This window comes from Phyllobates terribilis, unplaced genomic scaffold (assembly GCF_046119375.1).
Source record: "Phyllobates terribilis strain yellow unplaced genomic scaffold, ASM4611937v1 Scaffold_567__1_contigs__length_1068694, whole genome shotgun sequence".
Taxonomy (NCBI): Eukaryota; Metazoa; Chordata; class Amphibia; order Anura; family Dendrobatidae; genus Phyllobates; species Phyllobates terribilis.
Genome location: NW_027363327.1, coordinates 482,220 through 497,565, shown reverse-complemented (window position 1 = coordinate 497,565; position 15,346 = coordinate 482,220).

The following is a 15,346-nucleotide window of genomic DNA, read 5'->3' as shown; positions in this document are numbered from 1 at the left end:
TGGCTGCAGGGTAAGTCTCTGACTGGCTGCAGAGGAGCCGGCCTGGCTGCAGGGTAAGTCTCTGACTGGCTGCAGAGGGAGTTGGCCTGGCTGCAGAGTAAGTCTCTGACTGGCTGCTCAGGGAGCCGGCCTGGCTGCAGTGTAAGTCTCTGACTGGCTGCAGAGGAGCCGGCCTGGCTGCAGGGTAAGTCTCTGACTGGCTGCAGAGGAGCCGGCCTGGCTGCAGGGTAAGTCTCTGACTGGCTGCAGAGGGAGCCGGCCTGGCTGCAGGGTAAGTCTCTGACTGGCTGCAGAGGAGCCGGCCTGGCTGCAGGGTAAATCTCTGACTGGCTGCAGAGGAGCCGGCCTGGCTGCAGAGTAAGTCTCTGACTGGCTGCTCAGGGAGCCGGCCTGGCTGCAGTGTAAGTCTCTGACTGGCTGCAGAGGAGCCGGCCTGGCTGCAGGGTAAGTCTCTGACTGGCTGCAGAGGAGCCGGCCTGGCTGCAGGGTAAGTCTCTGACTGGCTGCACAGGGAGCCGGCCTGGCTGCATGGTAAGTCTCTGACTTGCTGCAGAGGGAGTCGGCCTGGCTGCAGGGTAAGTCTCTGACTGGCTGCAGAGGAGCCGGCCTGGCTGCAGGGTAAGTCTCTGACTGGCTGCAGAGGAGCCGGCCTGGCTGCAGGGTAAGTCTCTGACTGGCTGCAGAGGAGCCGGCCTGGCTGCAGGGTAAGTCTCTGACTGGCTGCACAGGGAGCTGGCCTGGCTGCAGAGTAAGTCTCTGACTGGCTGCAGAGGAGCCGGCCTGGCTGCAGGGTAAGTCTCTGACTGGCTGCAGAGGAGCCGGCCTGGCTGCAGGGTAAGTCTCTGACTGGCTGCAGAGGGAGCCGGCCTGGCTGCAGGGTAAGTCTCTGACTGGCTGCCGAGGGAGCCGGCCTGGCTGCAGGGTAAGTCTCTGACTGGCTGCAGAGGAGCCGGCCTGGCTGCAGGGTAAGTCTTTGACTGGCTGCACAGGGAGCCAGCCTGGCTGCAGGGTAAGTCTCTGACTGGCTGCAGAGGAGCCGGCCTGGCTGCAGGGTAAGTCTCTGACTGGCTGCAGAGGAGCCGGCCTGGCTGCAGGGTAAGTCTCTGACTGTCTGCAGAGGGAGCCGGCCTGGCTGCAGGGTAAGTCTCTGACTGGCTGCAGAGGGAGCCGGCAGGGCTGCAGGATAAGTCTCTGACTGGCTGCAGAGGAGCCGGCCTGGCTGCTGGGTAAGTCTCTGACTGGCTGCAGAGGGAGCCGGCAGGGCTGCAGGGTAAGTCTCTGACTGGCTGCAGAGGGAGCCGGCCTGGCTGCAGGGTAAGTCTCTGACTGGCTGCAGGGTAAGTCTCTGACTGGCTGCAGAGGAGCCGGCCTGGCTGCAGGGTAAGTCTCTGACTGGCTGCAGAGGGAGCCGGCCTGGCTGCAGGGTAAGTCTCTGACTGGCTGCAGAGGGAGCCGGCCTGGCTGCAGGGTAAGTCTCTGACTGGCTGCAGAGGAGCCGGCCTGGCTGCACGGTAAGTCTCTGACTGGCTGCAGAGGGAGCCGGCCTGGCTGCAGGGTAAGTCTCTGACTGGCTGCAGAGGAGCCGGCCTGGCTGCAGAGTAAGTCTCTGACTGGCTGCTCAGGGAGCCGGCCTGGCTGCAGTGTAAGTCTCTGACTGGCTGCAGAGGAGCCGGCCTGGCTGCAGGGTAAGTCTCTGACTGGCTGCAGAGGAGCCGGCCTGGCTGCAGGGTAAGTCTCTGACTGGCTGCAGAGGAGCTGGCCTGGCTGCAGGGTAAGTCTTTGACTGGCTGCACAGGGAGCCGGCCTGGCTGCAGGGTAAGTCTCTGACTGGCTGCAGAGGAGCCGGCCTGGCTGCAGGGTAAGTCTCTGACTGGCTGCAGAGGAGCCGGCCTGGCTGCAGGGTAAGTCTCTGACTGTCTGCAGAGGGAGCCGGCCTGGCTGCAGGGTAAGTCTCTGACTGGCTGCAGAGGAGCCGGCCTGGCTGCAGGGTAAGTCTCTGACTGGCTGCAGAGGGAGCCGGCAGGGCTGCAGGGTAAGTCTCTGACTGGCTGCAGAGGGAGCCAGCCTGGCTGCAGGGTAAGTCTCTGACTGGCTGCAGGGTAAGTCTCTGACTGGCTGCAGAGGAGCCGGCCTGGCTGCAGGGTAAGTCTCTGACTGGCTGCAGAGGGAGCCGGCCTGGCTGCAGGGTAAGTCTCTGACTGGCTGCAGAGGGAGCCGGCCTGGCTGCAGGGTAAGTCTCTGACTGGCTGCAGGGTAAGTCTCTGACTGGCTGCAGAGGAGCCGGCCTGGCTGCAGGGTAAGTCTCTGACTGGCTGCAGAGGGAGCCGGCCTGGCTGCAGGGTAAGTCTCTGACTGGCTGCAGAGGAGCCGGCCTGGCTGCAGAGTAAGTCTCTGACTGGCTGCTCAGGGAGCCGGCCTGGCTGCAGTGTAAGTCTCTGGCTGCAGAGGAGCCGGCCTGGCTGCAGGGTAAGTCTCTGACTGGCTGCAGAGGAGCCGGCCTGGCTGCATGGTAAGTCTCTGACTGGCTACAGAGGAGCCGGCCTGGCTGCAGGGTAAGTCTTTGACTGGCTGCACAGGGAGCCGGCCTGGCTGCAGGGTAAGTCTCTGACTGGCTGCAGAGGAGCCGGCCTGGCTGCAGGGTAAGTCTCTGACTGGCTGCAGAGGAGCCGGCCTGGCTGCAGGGTAAGTCTCTGACTGTCTGCAGAGGGAGCCGGCCTGGCTGCAGGGTAAGTCTCTGACTGGCTGCAGAGGGAGCCGGCAGGGCTGCAGGGTAAGTCTCTGACTGGCTGCAGAGGAGCCGGCCTGGCTGCTGGGTAAGTCTCTGACTGGCTGCAGAGGGAGCCGGCAGGGCTGCAGGGTAAGTCTCTGACTGGCTGCAGAGGGAGCCGGCCTGGCTGCAGGGTAAGTCTCTGACTGACTGCAGGGTAAGTCTCTGACTGGCTGCAGAGGAGCCGGCCTGGCTGCAGGGTAAGTCTCTGACTGGCTGCAGAGGGAGCCGGCCTGGCTGCAGGGTAAGTCTCTGACTGGCTGCAGAGGGAGCCAGCCTGGCTGCAGGGTAAGTCTCTGACTGGCTGCAGGGTAAGTCTCTGACTGGCTGCAGAGGAGCCGGCCTGGCTGCAGGGTAAGTCTCTGACTGGCTGCAGAGGGAGCCGGCCTGGCTGCAGGGTAAGTCTCTGACTGGCTGCAGAGGAGCCGGCCTGGCTGCAGAGTAAGTCTCTGACTGGCTGCTCAGGGAGCCGGCCTGGCTGCAGGGTAAGTCTCTGACTGGCTGCAGAGGAGCTGGCCTGGCTGCAGGGTAAGTCTCTGACTGGCTGCAGAGGAGCCGGCCTGGCTGCAGGGTAAGTCTCTGACTGGCTGCAGAGGGAGCCGGCAGGGCTGCAGGGTAAGTCTCTGACTGGCTGCAGAGGGAGCCGGCAGGGCTGCAGGGTAAGTCTCTGACTGGCTGCAGAGGGAGCCGGCCTGGCTTCAGGGTAAGTCTCTGACTGGCTGCAGAGGGAGCCGGCCTGGCTGCAGGGTAAGTCTCTGACTGGCTGCAGAGGGAGCCGGCAGGGCTGCAGGGTAAGTCTCTGACTGGCTGCAGAGGGAGCCGGCAGGGCTGCAGGGTAAGTCTCTGGCTCACTGCAGCACTCTGTACTGTAAGTGTGAAATGTAAATGAATTTCTTTTACTTTGTGTCCTGTTTTGGATGTGCGGGTGTTAAGGCAGGGGGGAGGGGTCGTGTTTGGAATTCTGCTAACTATCTAGGGTAACTGGGGAGGAGGGCTGCAAACAAATAAAAAGTCAGGAAGCCCCTCACACCAAGCCACTGTCTTGTGTCTGTCAGTCACCACAGAGATCCTGAACCTGGGACCAGACGGTTGAGCTAAACATTAGGACACCTGTGACAATGGAAGCCTATTAATAAATTGTTTAAATTACTTCTTTACACACATTTATCTGCATTGCAGATCATGCACTCCTAATGAAGGATTAACTGAAGGAGGAATGGACAGGCTGCAGAGTGCACAGCAGAGCAAAGGACACGGCTGTCAGAGTGAGTACATCTGACCCCAGACCATCACTAATCACTAGTATTGCTGCAGCTAGCCACACTGTATGTGCGCACAATGCATACCAGCCTGCGGCCCCAATGCTGCGGAATAGCTACCATTTTTTTTTCACCTGCAGACTTTCCTTGGACGCTGCATAAACACGCAGCGTCAAACCCGCAGGGGCTCCGGATCATGGGCACATAGCCTAAGGGAACGTTCCCACGTTCAAGATTTGCTGCGGTTTTGACGCTGCATATTTATGCAGCGTGAAACCCGCAACAGCCAGATGTTACAGCATAGTGGATGTTCTTTACTGTCCACTATGCATCTCTGTGCACCAGCGGATCACCAGCGGAAACTGAGATGCGGCGTGTCCTTCAGACCCCGAGCATGTCGATTTCTCTTGTGGGTCCGCATGTAGACTTTCCTCATAGACTTGCTTAGTTGAGGAAGATCCTCATGTGTAAAAATGCGTGTCCAGTAATTTACATAATAAATACAAAAATTCTGCAGCGTGAAAACCGCAACAAATCCTGAAAGTGGGAATGTACTCTTAAAAAAGTTATCCACTACTTTGACATTGATGCTCTATCCATAGGATAGGGCATCAATGTATGATCGGCCGGGGTCCCGGACGCCCCATCCCCATCAATCAGCTGTTATGCCGGCGGCAGCGGCCACAAGTCCTTATCTGCGGTGCTTGGCCGTCCATCTGTAGTGGCCACCGCTCGTAACTGCACATCCGCCTCCCATTCAATTGAATAGGAGGCGGATATACAGTTACAAGCGGCCGCCACTACAACTTGACGGCCAGGCACCACAGGCAAGGACTTCCGGCCGGCGGCCACCGGCACGATAACAGCTGATCGGCAGCGATGCCACGTGTGGGACCCCAGCCGATCATACATTGATGCCCTATCCTAAGGACAGGGCATCAATGTCAAAGTAGTGGACAACCCCTTTAAAGGGTTGTCCAGGCTTGAGATGAAAGTCTGCAATCACTCTATGACTGCAGACTTCTGAATCCTCAGAGCGCACACATCGCGTGCAGGCGGTCATGCCACCACAAGTATGTGATTTGTGTTATGATCTGCAACATGAACTAAGGAAAGATAGGGGAAGGCTGTCCCTACAATAAGACTAAGCTGAATCCCTACGATGTAGCGGGCTGCCTGTTCCGAGTGAACAGACCCGCCTTAGTCTTCAGCTAGTCTGAACGGAGACCTAGAGCATAAAGGAGAGGGGTCCCTAAAAGAACTAAGGACTGGGACAAAAATGGGACACCTCCTAAACAGAGTAGTTGCAGAACACAAAAATACAAACTGACAAAAGGGTACTAGAGGTCCCAGAAGGACCAAGCGAGCTGCCAGATAGGCACAGAAGCACCTGGCTAGAGAAGCAGTCAAACAACACTGAAGTCCAACAGAGCCAAAAGGGCGGAGCTGTAATATAAAGGCAAATGGTCACATGACCGCTATACACAGGAAGGAAAAAACAAACAAACAGGAGGGTTCTAACAATTTGCATGCTTCCAGTCACATTCTGACTAGACGTGTTCGTCCTCGATCAATACAAGGGAACTGAATGCACGTTTAATCGACACGTGACCACAGATATGCAAAACACATACTTGTACGTGACCGGCTGCTCTTGCCACTGTCATCGAAGAATCCTGACAGCGTATGATGTGAGGATTCAGATGACCGTAGTCATATAGAGCGATTGTAGACTTTCATCCCAAACTTGGACAACCCCTCTGTGTTTATGTATGTATATCGCCTCCAGACAGAATAAATTAAGTGTGAACAGGCGCTGCTGCTATCACTGCATAATAAAGAATACAGTCGCCTCTGTAAGCGTAGAGATATGGAAAATAAAGGTACTTGGTGCATAAATTGGCCAATTCATGGGAGCCCATCAAGAACGACAAGATGTACCATTCTTTCATGGGACTAACCAAATTTAAAGTGTGCAAATTGAAGTGGTCAGTGCCAAAAAGTGCCTGTTTCTGCCATTTTCCCATAACTCCACCTGATGAAGGCAGCAGACCGCTGCAGAAACGTGTTGTGGGCATTAATACTTCAATAAAGAGGTTTGTTTTATCCTTTTCCAGCGCCTTATCCAGTTTCTAGCGCCCCACTGACCACTTCAATTTGCACACTGTTCACTTTTCCCTTGGGAGTTGTGGCTGGAGGCTGCAGAGAACTGGATACAATTTCAGCTGCAGGACCTGTAGGACCTGCGATGATGTCATCACCCATGTGACCCCACCCGGAATCACATGATTGGAAGCTCCATCTGCTAATCCAGAGGAGACACTGAAGGCATCGTGGCAGCGCTATCAGCGCCAGTAGCTGTTTAACCTGGGTTGTGCGGTCTGCACAACCCACTCAGGTGAGCAGACCACTGTATCTGCACGTATATTCCACTTCCATACAGGTTCACACAAGCACTGCGCTTTTCCACCCCACCCCCTTTTTTGTCTAACCAAATTTAAAGGGCAGGTAGGATCCACTACTAATTAAAAACAACCTTAGGACTCATTCACACTTCTGATTTTTCCACATACAAGAAAAATGGCCAATTATTCTGATCAGACTTTAATCAGAGTGTGACCTGAGTGTCATCCGTTGTTCTCGTATCTGGAGAAATAAAAAAATAAAACAATTCTCCACCTTCTTCATTCTTACAGACCATAAAAATCGACTGCACTGAGATGTCATCAGAGTGCAGTCCGTTTTTTTTTTTTCACAAACCCATTGACCTTGCATGGCCAAGTGTAATCTGACCCTTGGATCAAAATCGGGCATGTCTCTAAAATCACAGACATGTGAATGGCCCCATAGACTACCACAGGTACGAGTGCTATCCTTGAAGACGATGGATAGCACTCGTATGCGAATATTGCACGTGTGATTGAGGCCTTAGGCTGATGGGAGATCATATACTATTGGAGGTGGTGACTGTCTCCATATCTGACTGATCCCCTCCCATCAGCCTAAGACCTCATTCACACATCCATATTTTTGATCAGATTCTCGGCAGGCCAGTCTGTTCTTCACAGCCAGCTGACGTTCTGAGTGCTAACACAGTGGAGTGTAGAGAGATGCGCTTTGCACAATCTTCACAGGTTACAACCCGTAAGGCTATATTCACACATTGTGTTTTTGCAAATTTTTTTTCCGCTGCCAAAACCTGCTCTCTTGGCAGTAGAGAAAAAGCAGGTTTTGCTGAGTTTTTTTCTGCGTTTTTGTCAGGGTACATTTGTTTCTTGTGCATGCTGATAAAGTTTAGTGCATAAAAAGAAACATGATTCAATTTCCTCAGGTTTTTGCATCAAAAACACAGCAAAACTTGATACCTGCGTTTTTGCTGCAATTTTGCGCTACCCATTGCTTTCTATGGGTGAAAAACGCTAAAAGAAGTGACATGCTGCTGTTTGCAAAAATGCAGCTCTTTGACAAAACAGTCAGGAAAAAAAAAAACAAAGAGTGTGCATGAGATTTCTGAAATCTCAGTCTTTGCTGGTACTGTAAAACGCAGCAGAAAATTCATAAACGCTGCAAAAACACAATGTGTGAACATAGCCTAAAGTTAGCCCAGTTTCTGATCAGGGGATTTCATCCACGATGTTGATATTTCGTCAAATGCACAAAGGTTGTCTTTATAAGTGAAGCTCTATACGTAATATGGACTTCACTATATATGTATGTGTGGCGCCCCTGAGGGTTCGACCGCCACAGGGATGCTGCACCTCTTTAATGGGGTGTAGTGTTCCTCCTCTGAGGTAAGAACAGTGTGATGGTCTGGACCCTTCCTTCACATCCAACACCACACTTCTCCCACCAGAGGGGGCTAGTAGGCACCAGGTGCTGCCCCTACTGGGAATCGGGAGACTGGGGAACCAATTAGTGGGTGAGGTTGGAGGATTCACATTTTAGTGACACTTTAAATTTCATATTTAATACAAAGCCATCTTGGTTCTGGGTTCATTGATCGTTCTTTGATCGTGACCTTCCTCCTGAGCGTGGATCCTGTGTGGACCTGCAGAGGATGGAGGCACGGCCCTCGTACCCTGGCTTTGGGTCAAGGGGCAGGTTGCAGATAATGAATGTCTCAGCCCGGTCAAGGACCATGACCAAGAAGGGCCGGAGCTTAGGAGTGTAGCTCCACCGCAAATGGATCCCAGGGGGATGCAGACGGAGCGGTATATGCCACCTGTCCTCGCCAACCTGATTTATTCAGAGGGATTCCGGCTGCAAGAGGGGTACCGGCCCCCGACACCTGACCTTGCCACTCTACGTCCTGGTCAGGGAAGTCCGGTAGGCCCTGAGGATCCCACCGGGTAACGGAAGGAGCAGAGTTGCCACCCACACCCTTTTTCTGAGTGAAGTTCAGAGGGGGACCCGGCCTATCTACACACACACAGACAGGAAACGACCCGGTCTGAAGTCTAGGAACACTCCGGTGCGGAGTCCTGATTGAACACTGGACTTACTCGGAGGTTGTCGGACCCCCCCCCCCCCCGTCTCTGGTGACCGCAGAACTCCGCGAGGAGCAGGGAGAAGCCTTCCAACTGCAATCTCCACCGTGAATAAAAACCCTGGAAGTTAACCCCTATGTCCTCTGGACTCTTTATTCTGCATTACACCGCACTACGCAGTACCAGACCTCCTAGACTAAAACCCCCTCCATCCTGTCCCTCTGCCCTGAGGCCCTGCTCCACCTGTGGGGAGTAGTAACAACGATGGCTGCAATAACACCCTGCCTCAGCGGACTGTAGCGGCGCTGGTGGCCTTCACGTGGTGCCACAGGTGGCGTAGTCGAGATCAGCCACTCAACCCGGATAAGCCCATACCATCCTTTTTAATGTGACGGCCCTGGGCGCAGAGCGGGTCCGGGCCACGGCTGCACCCCATCTACAACACAGGACCCGGCTCCGAGTTCCCCATCTCCCAGGGTAGGGCTTACAGCATCACTCAACTGGCGTAGTCGGCAGGATCGTGTGCCCGCAGCAAAGGAAGGAATTACCCATTGCTACAGGGTACTGTGTGCCTTACACCTTAGACTGTCATTTCCACTTAAAATGGCGCCCGCCCAAGAAGAACAGACGCCATAGTGTATTAGAAAGACGGTCTTCTAACACCTCCTATCATGGACCAGGCTCCCACATGGCGCCAAAAGTGTGGACCGCCCCTTCCATCAGAAACTGTCCGCGGGGTAATGCCCGTCAAAATGGATGGGCCGAACGAAGGTGTGGCTGTCAGCATACCGCCCTGGAGCCGCCCCAAAAGAGGAGGAAAAAGAAAAAAAACAAGGTGCGGCCATTGCAGTTGAGGTTTGGCGGCCTTCAGGAGCGGACATGGACGCTGCTGGAGCGCAACAAACGGAACCTTCCGAACCTGGCCCAGGTCCTTCCCCCGGCAGGGAGCGAAGCGGCACAATACTTACAGCGGGAGATATTGAATTTCTCCACCAGGAAGCCCCGGGTCTTGCACATAGACTGGATGAGGCCCAGAAGGCGGTGTCTGCTGCGTGGCAGGAAGAAATGCTGCTGCGCATACGAACCCGCCATCAAGGAGCTGAAGCTCAGGGAGAATTGGTGACAGAGGTCGTGAGCGGCCCAGAGGTGGGTGAGTGTGCTTCGCCTGCCCCGGCTGCTGAACCTACCGTGCCCGTACTGGACCTCATGGCCGAGTATCTCCTGCCTGGCGCGGTCACCTGGGAGCAGGTCTTTGCCCCGGAGCTGCAAGCTTCTGCTATAGGCGGAGACCTGCACTGCCGTCCAACTCCTGATTCGGAAATACCTGAGGCTGCTGGGGTATCCACCGACCCCAACCCGGACCGGTCCGCACTTGCAGAGGACCCGCAGCAACCTCTGCTGACACCGCTACCCGCACCGACAGTCACCTGGCCGGCGACTGAGGAGTGGGCCTGGGACAACCAGGGGGGGGACCTGATGGGCTTCCCCCGGGAGACCCGGGCTGAAGCGCGCAGGAGGAGCGAGCTGTGCCGTCAGCAGATCCTTCAACTCAGCCGGGAGCAATGCCAGAGGGAGATTCGCTGCAAGCGCCTCGAGGTGCACGCCAAGGCTGCAAAGTCCCGGGCCCTCCAGGAGGAGAAGACCCGTCCAAGCCCCCGTGTGGAAGGGCAAGTTGTCCTCTTCCACCATGAGTCGGGGTGGGGATTCATTCGGAGTTCCCAGCATGAGCACGACGTCTTCATCAGCCGGCAGGACGTCGAGTCGCGGCTGAAAAAGGGACACCCTGGCCGGAACCTCGTCCCGGGTGACATAGTCACGTACACCCGCCACCACGGGGTGCGGGGGTGGTACGCCCTGGATGTCCACAAGGTGTCCGGGAGTGATGCCCCCTCGCGCTCGGCCTTAGAGGACCGGTCAGCCTCCGTCGGGAGGAATGAGCCTTTTCCCCGGAGGGGACCCGAGAATTAAGCAGCCCCAGCGGCTGTAACTTGTTTAAAGTTGTAATGGTTGTGTTTATGTTTTAATTTACATTCCCGATTTCTAGAGACATTTGGCCCTGCGGACTTGCAGCAGACAGACTCATACCCTGTAAATAGTTTGCATCTCTTTAGGTGCTCCTTATTGGTTTTATGTAAAACCGTGGCTATTTCTACCTCAGACCTCAGAAGAAAAACCTGTCTGGAGTGGCTCTCCTGTAGGTCCAACTCAGGATCTTCATGCCCTGCAGCCACCCCAGGGCCTACGTTGGGGGTTTGGGACCGGTCCCTCGTGCTTCTGAACTGCCTTTAAGTCCCTGCACTTTAACCCATCTGTCTGTGCATAAATGTCTCTGGATGATTCTTGTACTTTTATATTTTTATACCTTTGTACTTTTATATTATATGCTGTTCGAAACGTTTAAGAAGAAGTGCCTCCCATAAAGGGAAGATAGTTTATTGTTCATATATATATATATAAAAAAAAAAAAAACTGTACCAGGTATTGCTCTTTTGCAGGCTGCGGACGTGCTGTGTTTCACCAGGGGGGAATGTGGCGCCCCTGAGGGTTCGACCGCCACAGGGATGCTGCACCTCTTTAATGGGGTGTAGTGTTCCTCCTCTGAGGTAAGAACAGTGCGATGGTCAGGACCCTACCTCCACAACCAACACCACACTTCTCCCACCAGAGGGGGCTAGTAGGCACTAGGTGCTGCCCCTACTGGGAATTGGGAGACTGGGGAACCAAGAGATAGGGGAATCAATTAGTGGGTGAGGGTGGAGGATTCACATTTTAGTGACACTTTAAATTTCATATTTAATACAAAGCCATCTTGGTTCTGGGTTCTTTGATCGTTCTTTGATCGTGACCTTCCTCCCTGAGCGTGGATCCTGTGTGGACCTCCAGAGGATGGAGGCACGGCCCTCGTACCCTGGCTTTGGGTCGAGGGGCAGGTTGCAGATAATGAATGTCTCAGCCCGGTCAAGGACCATGACCAAGAAGGGCCGGAGCTCAGGAGTGTAGCTTCACCGCAAATGGATCCCAGGGGGATGCAGACGGAGCGGTATACGCCACCTGTCCTCGCCAACCTGATTTATTCAGAGGGATTCCGGCTGCAAGAGGGGTACCGGCCCCCGACACCTGACCTTGCCACTCTACGTCCTGGTCAGCGAAGTCCGGTAGGCCCTGAGGATCCCACCGGGTAACGGAAGGAGCGGAGCTGCCACCCGTACCCTTTTTCTGAGTGAAGTTCAGAGGGAGACCAGGCCTATCTACACACACACAGACAGGAAAGGCCCCGTCTGAAGTCTAGGAACACTCTGGGGCGGGGTCCTGATTGAACACTGGACTTACTCGGAGGTTGTCAGACCCCCACCCCCCCCCCCATCTCTGGTGACCGCAGAACTCCGCGAGGAGCAGGGAGAAGCCTTCCAACTGCAATCTCCACCGTGAGTAAAAACTCTGGAAGTTAACCCCTATAGCCTCCGGACTCTTTATTTTGCATTACACCGCACTACGCAGTACCAGACCTCCTAGACTACAACCCCCTCCATCCTGTCCCTCTGCCCTGAGGCCCTGCCCCGCCTGTGGGGAGTAGTAACAACGATGGCTGCAATAACACCCTGCCTCAGCGGATTGTAGCGGCGCTGGTGGCCTTCACCAGGTGCCACAGGTGGCGTAGTCGAGATCAGCCACTCAACCCGGATAAGCCCATACCATCCTTTTTAATGTGACGGCTCTGGGCACGGAGCGGGTCCGGGCCACGGCTGCACCCCATCTACAACACAGGACCCGACTCCGAGTCCCCCATCTCCCAGGGTAGGGCTTACAGCGTCACACATATGTACATAAGAATGTCACTGTGTAAAATAGCTCTTACTATAGTACCAGTGGCATACCACTAATAGCGGCAGATCATATGGCCACATTTGAGCTCTTTAGGAGACCAGATGCTTAAAGGCTCCCTGCTGTACCATTCAGCCATGAGTCTGTGTCTCAGCGCACCAAGCATGATGTCACTATGTCACATCTGCTGTGCATCGCCTCCATTCACACGGTGCATAGAGCAGCTCATTGGGGAAACAGGGGTAGGTGATTAATTTTTATATATTTTTTTATCAGTCAGGACTTGTAGGGGGTTGTGGAGCCTTATACTGTGGAGGCGCCTACTGTGGGGTCATCATACTGTGTGTGGGGTACCTGTGCAGGCCATTATACTGTGGGTACTTTCATCATATTGTATGGAGGTCCTGTGGAGACCATGATACAGTGGAGGACCTGTGGGCCATTATACTGTGTGGGCAGCTGTGAGGGCCATCATACAATGTGGGTCTGTGGGGACCATCATACTTCTTGGGAACCATAATACTGTGTGAAGCAGGGGAGTTGCTAGGGAGCCATCATACAGTGTGGGTATATGGGGGGGCCATCATGCTGTGTGGGTGTTTGTGAGGGCATCATACCTTACTGGGGGGACTATGGAGTCATCTTACTGTGTGTGTGTCAGGGTTACTGTAGGGGAATTTACTGTAGGGGGGTATAATACTGTGTGTTGGATGCATGTTTTGTTGTATTTAAATCAACAGGGTGATAAAAAGGGATGAGAACACTAAAGGACTTCAGTATGGGCACATTCACTATGTGCATGCCACAAGACATGTTCATTTCCCTGTCTTCAAAAGTTGAGCTATGCCCTTTGTGAAAGCACCTATATACTGCGATTCTACTTACACTGCAGAATTTATTATTTTTTATTGGGGGGGGGGGCAATTTGGACTTTTGCTATGGGGCCCCATGATTTCTATGCATGCCCCTGGTTAAGGAACTTCCTTTCCATGGTAAAGACTTGTGTATAAGGTAAAATAAATAACCAAAAACAAAAATACTCCTCCACACCTTGGGCTATGTTCACAAGCTGCATTTTTTATGCGTTTTTGCACTTTTGTATTTCCTCCAACAGTGACAAATGCATTCAACGGGAAATGTCATTTTAACATTTTACAACCTTATCTGGCCATGTGCTGTGTGACACATGCATACAGTGCTGAAAAGACATGGGAATAGCATGGGGAAGACCCCTGGAAGCATCTCTAACACCCAGGTTACTGCCTAAAAGTGTGCCCATCAGAAGTGATCCTTGCCGCATCAGAAGATGCAGACTTGCAACTATCCCCGTGCTAGTCCTTGTCCCAGGGCAGTGTTCAATTTGTACCTCCCCCATTCCTTGCAATGCAAGCGCAAGTATGCAGCCTGCCACTCACCCACCCCCAGACTGCAATACCATACTGCTAACTTGCACTTGAATTGGGGCCTTTTAGTTTGGAGGAGGCCAAAGCTGGCCATTACCTCATGACTGCTTTGGCAGCGAGGTATCCATACTCAGTCCCCAGCCGCCCGGCGGCCGGGTGTCCACGCTCGGTCCCCAGCCGCCAGGGGGCGGCCGGGTGTCCATAAACGGTCCCCAGCCGCCCCTATTTCTCCTTGGAAGTTCCCCCACACTTTTCTTAGCCCGGCCTGCTTTAGAGCAGCATTGGACGAGCCCACCAGAGAACCAGACTCCTCCGGTGGGCCTTGGCTTCTCCATCAGGGGAGTTGAGAGTGCCAAGGTGAGGAGCATAATGATGATAGAAGTTAGCGTCTGCTTTGTTTTCTTGGAATGCAAGCGCATGTATGTAGTAGCGGCTAGGCCTGAGGTGGTCAGCGTTTTGGCGCATATCCTACCTCCTCCAAGGATTGCTGGATGTTTTCCTGCTACTATCCCAGTTCTATGACTCCCGTTTAAACAAAGCTTCAGGTGATGTGTAATAGTGGGGAAGGACGTAACCTTCCTTTGGCACTGAAGTAGTTAAAGAAAGTGTTCCCGTAGTTAGACCTCTCTGAACTGTTGGTAGACCAAGCTAAGGGGTTAGCTTTAGTGGTCCATTCAGTAGAGTGGAGGGGGAACTTAGTGCCCTGATCAAGCCTTGAGTGATATAGAGCTTGTTCCTGACATAATTCCTTGTGGGCTGCAGTACCTGTAAACAGCCACAAGATGCCACTGTCCTGGGTGCAGATGTCAGGTTGAGTCTGCTGGCAGTGTTACAGACAGTGATGGGTTAATGCTGTGTGAAGACAGCTCACTGAGGGTGGGCACATTAGGAAAATCTCTGTTTAGTTTCCAGGATCAGGAAGTGATTCTTCCGTTAGAGATAGGACGGTGAACCGTACGGGCAGCCTGAATGTATGGTGGCTGCTAGGGTAGACGGGAGCTCCATACCCTCAGACAGTGGGATCACTAGTGTGAAAGTCTCCCTACGCAAGAGCAAGAGTCCTGTTAGCCAGCCGGAGAAACTCATCAGAGGTAGTGAGGACCCGGGGCACTTCTAGTCTGCAGGAAGCAGAGGAAGATAAATAGGACTCCCGGCTAAGACGTGGGGGAGAGATCGGATCCAGATCAATGTTGGTATTGCAGAAGAGTCTCTTGGGCTAGAGATTAGAGTCACAGAGATGCTTCACTTAAAGAGGGAACAAGGGCTGAAGATGTTGCCAGTGCCTGTGAGAGAGATAATAACCTGTCGGGCCTTATCCATTATATCTGCCTGTAAATATTGTACATATTCCTCAACCCCAAGTAAAGTTCAAGTTCTGGTTAAGAACTTAGTGTCCTCTGAATTTATTGCTGCCCTGGTCCCAGAAGAGAAATGCCTGGAGACAGCCGTGATCGGATGGTTTGAAGTAAGTGGAGAGCACCACATACACAGCCACACATCAGAGGGAGGACACGAATTGTCTGTAGGGTGTCAGAGCGAGAGGGGGCTACAGCTCGCCCACGACTACGTTGCTGGGGCACCTTACAGATGAATGATGGATGAGGTGGT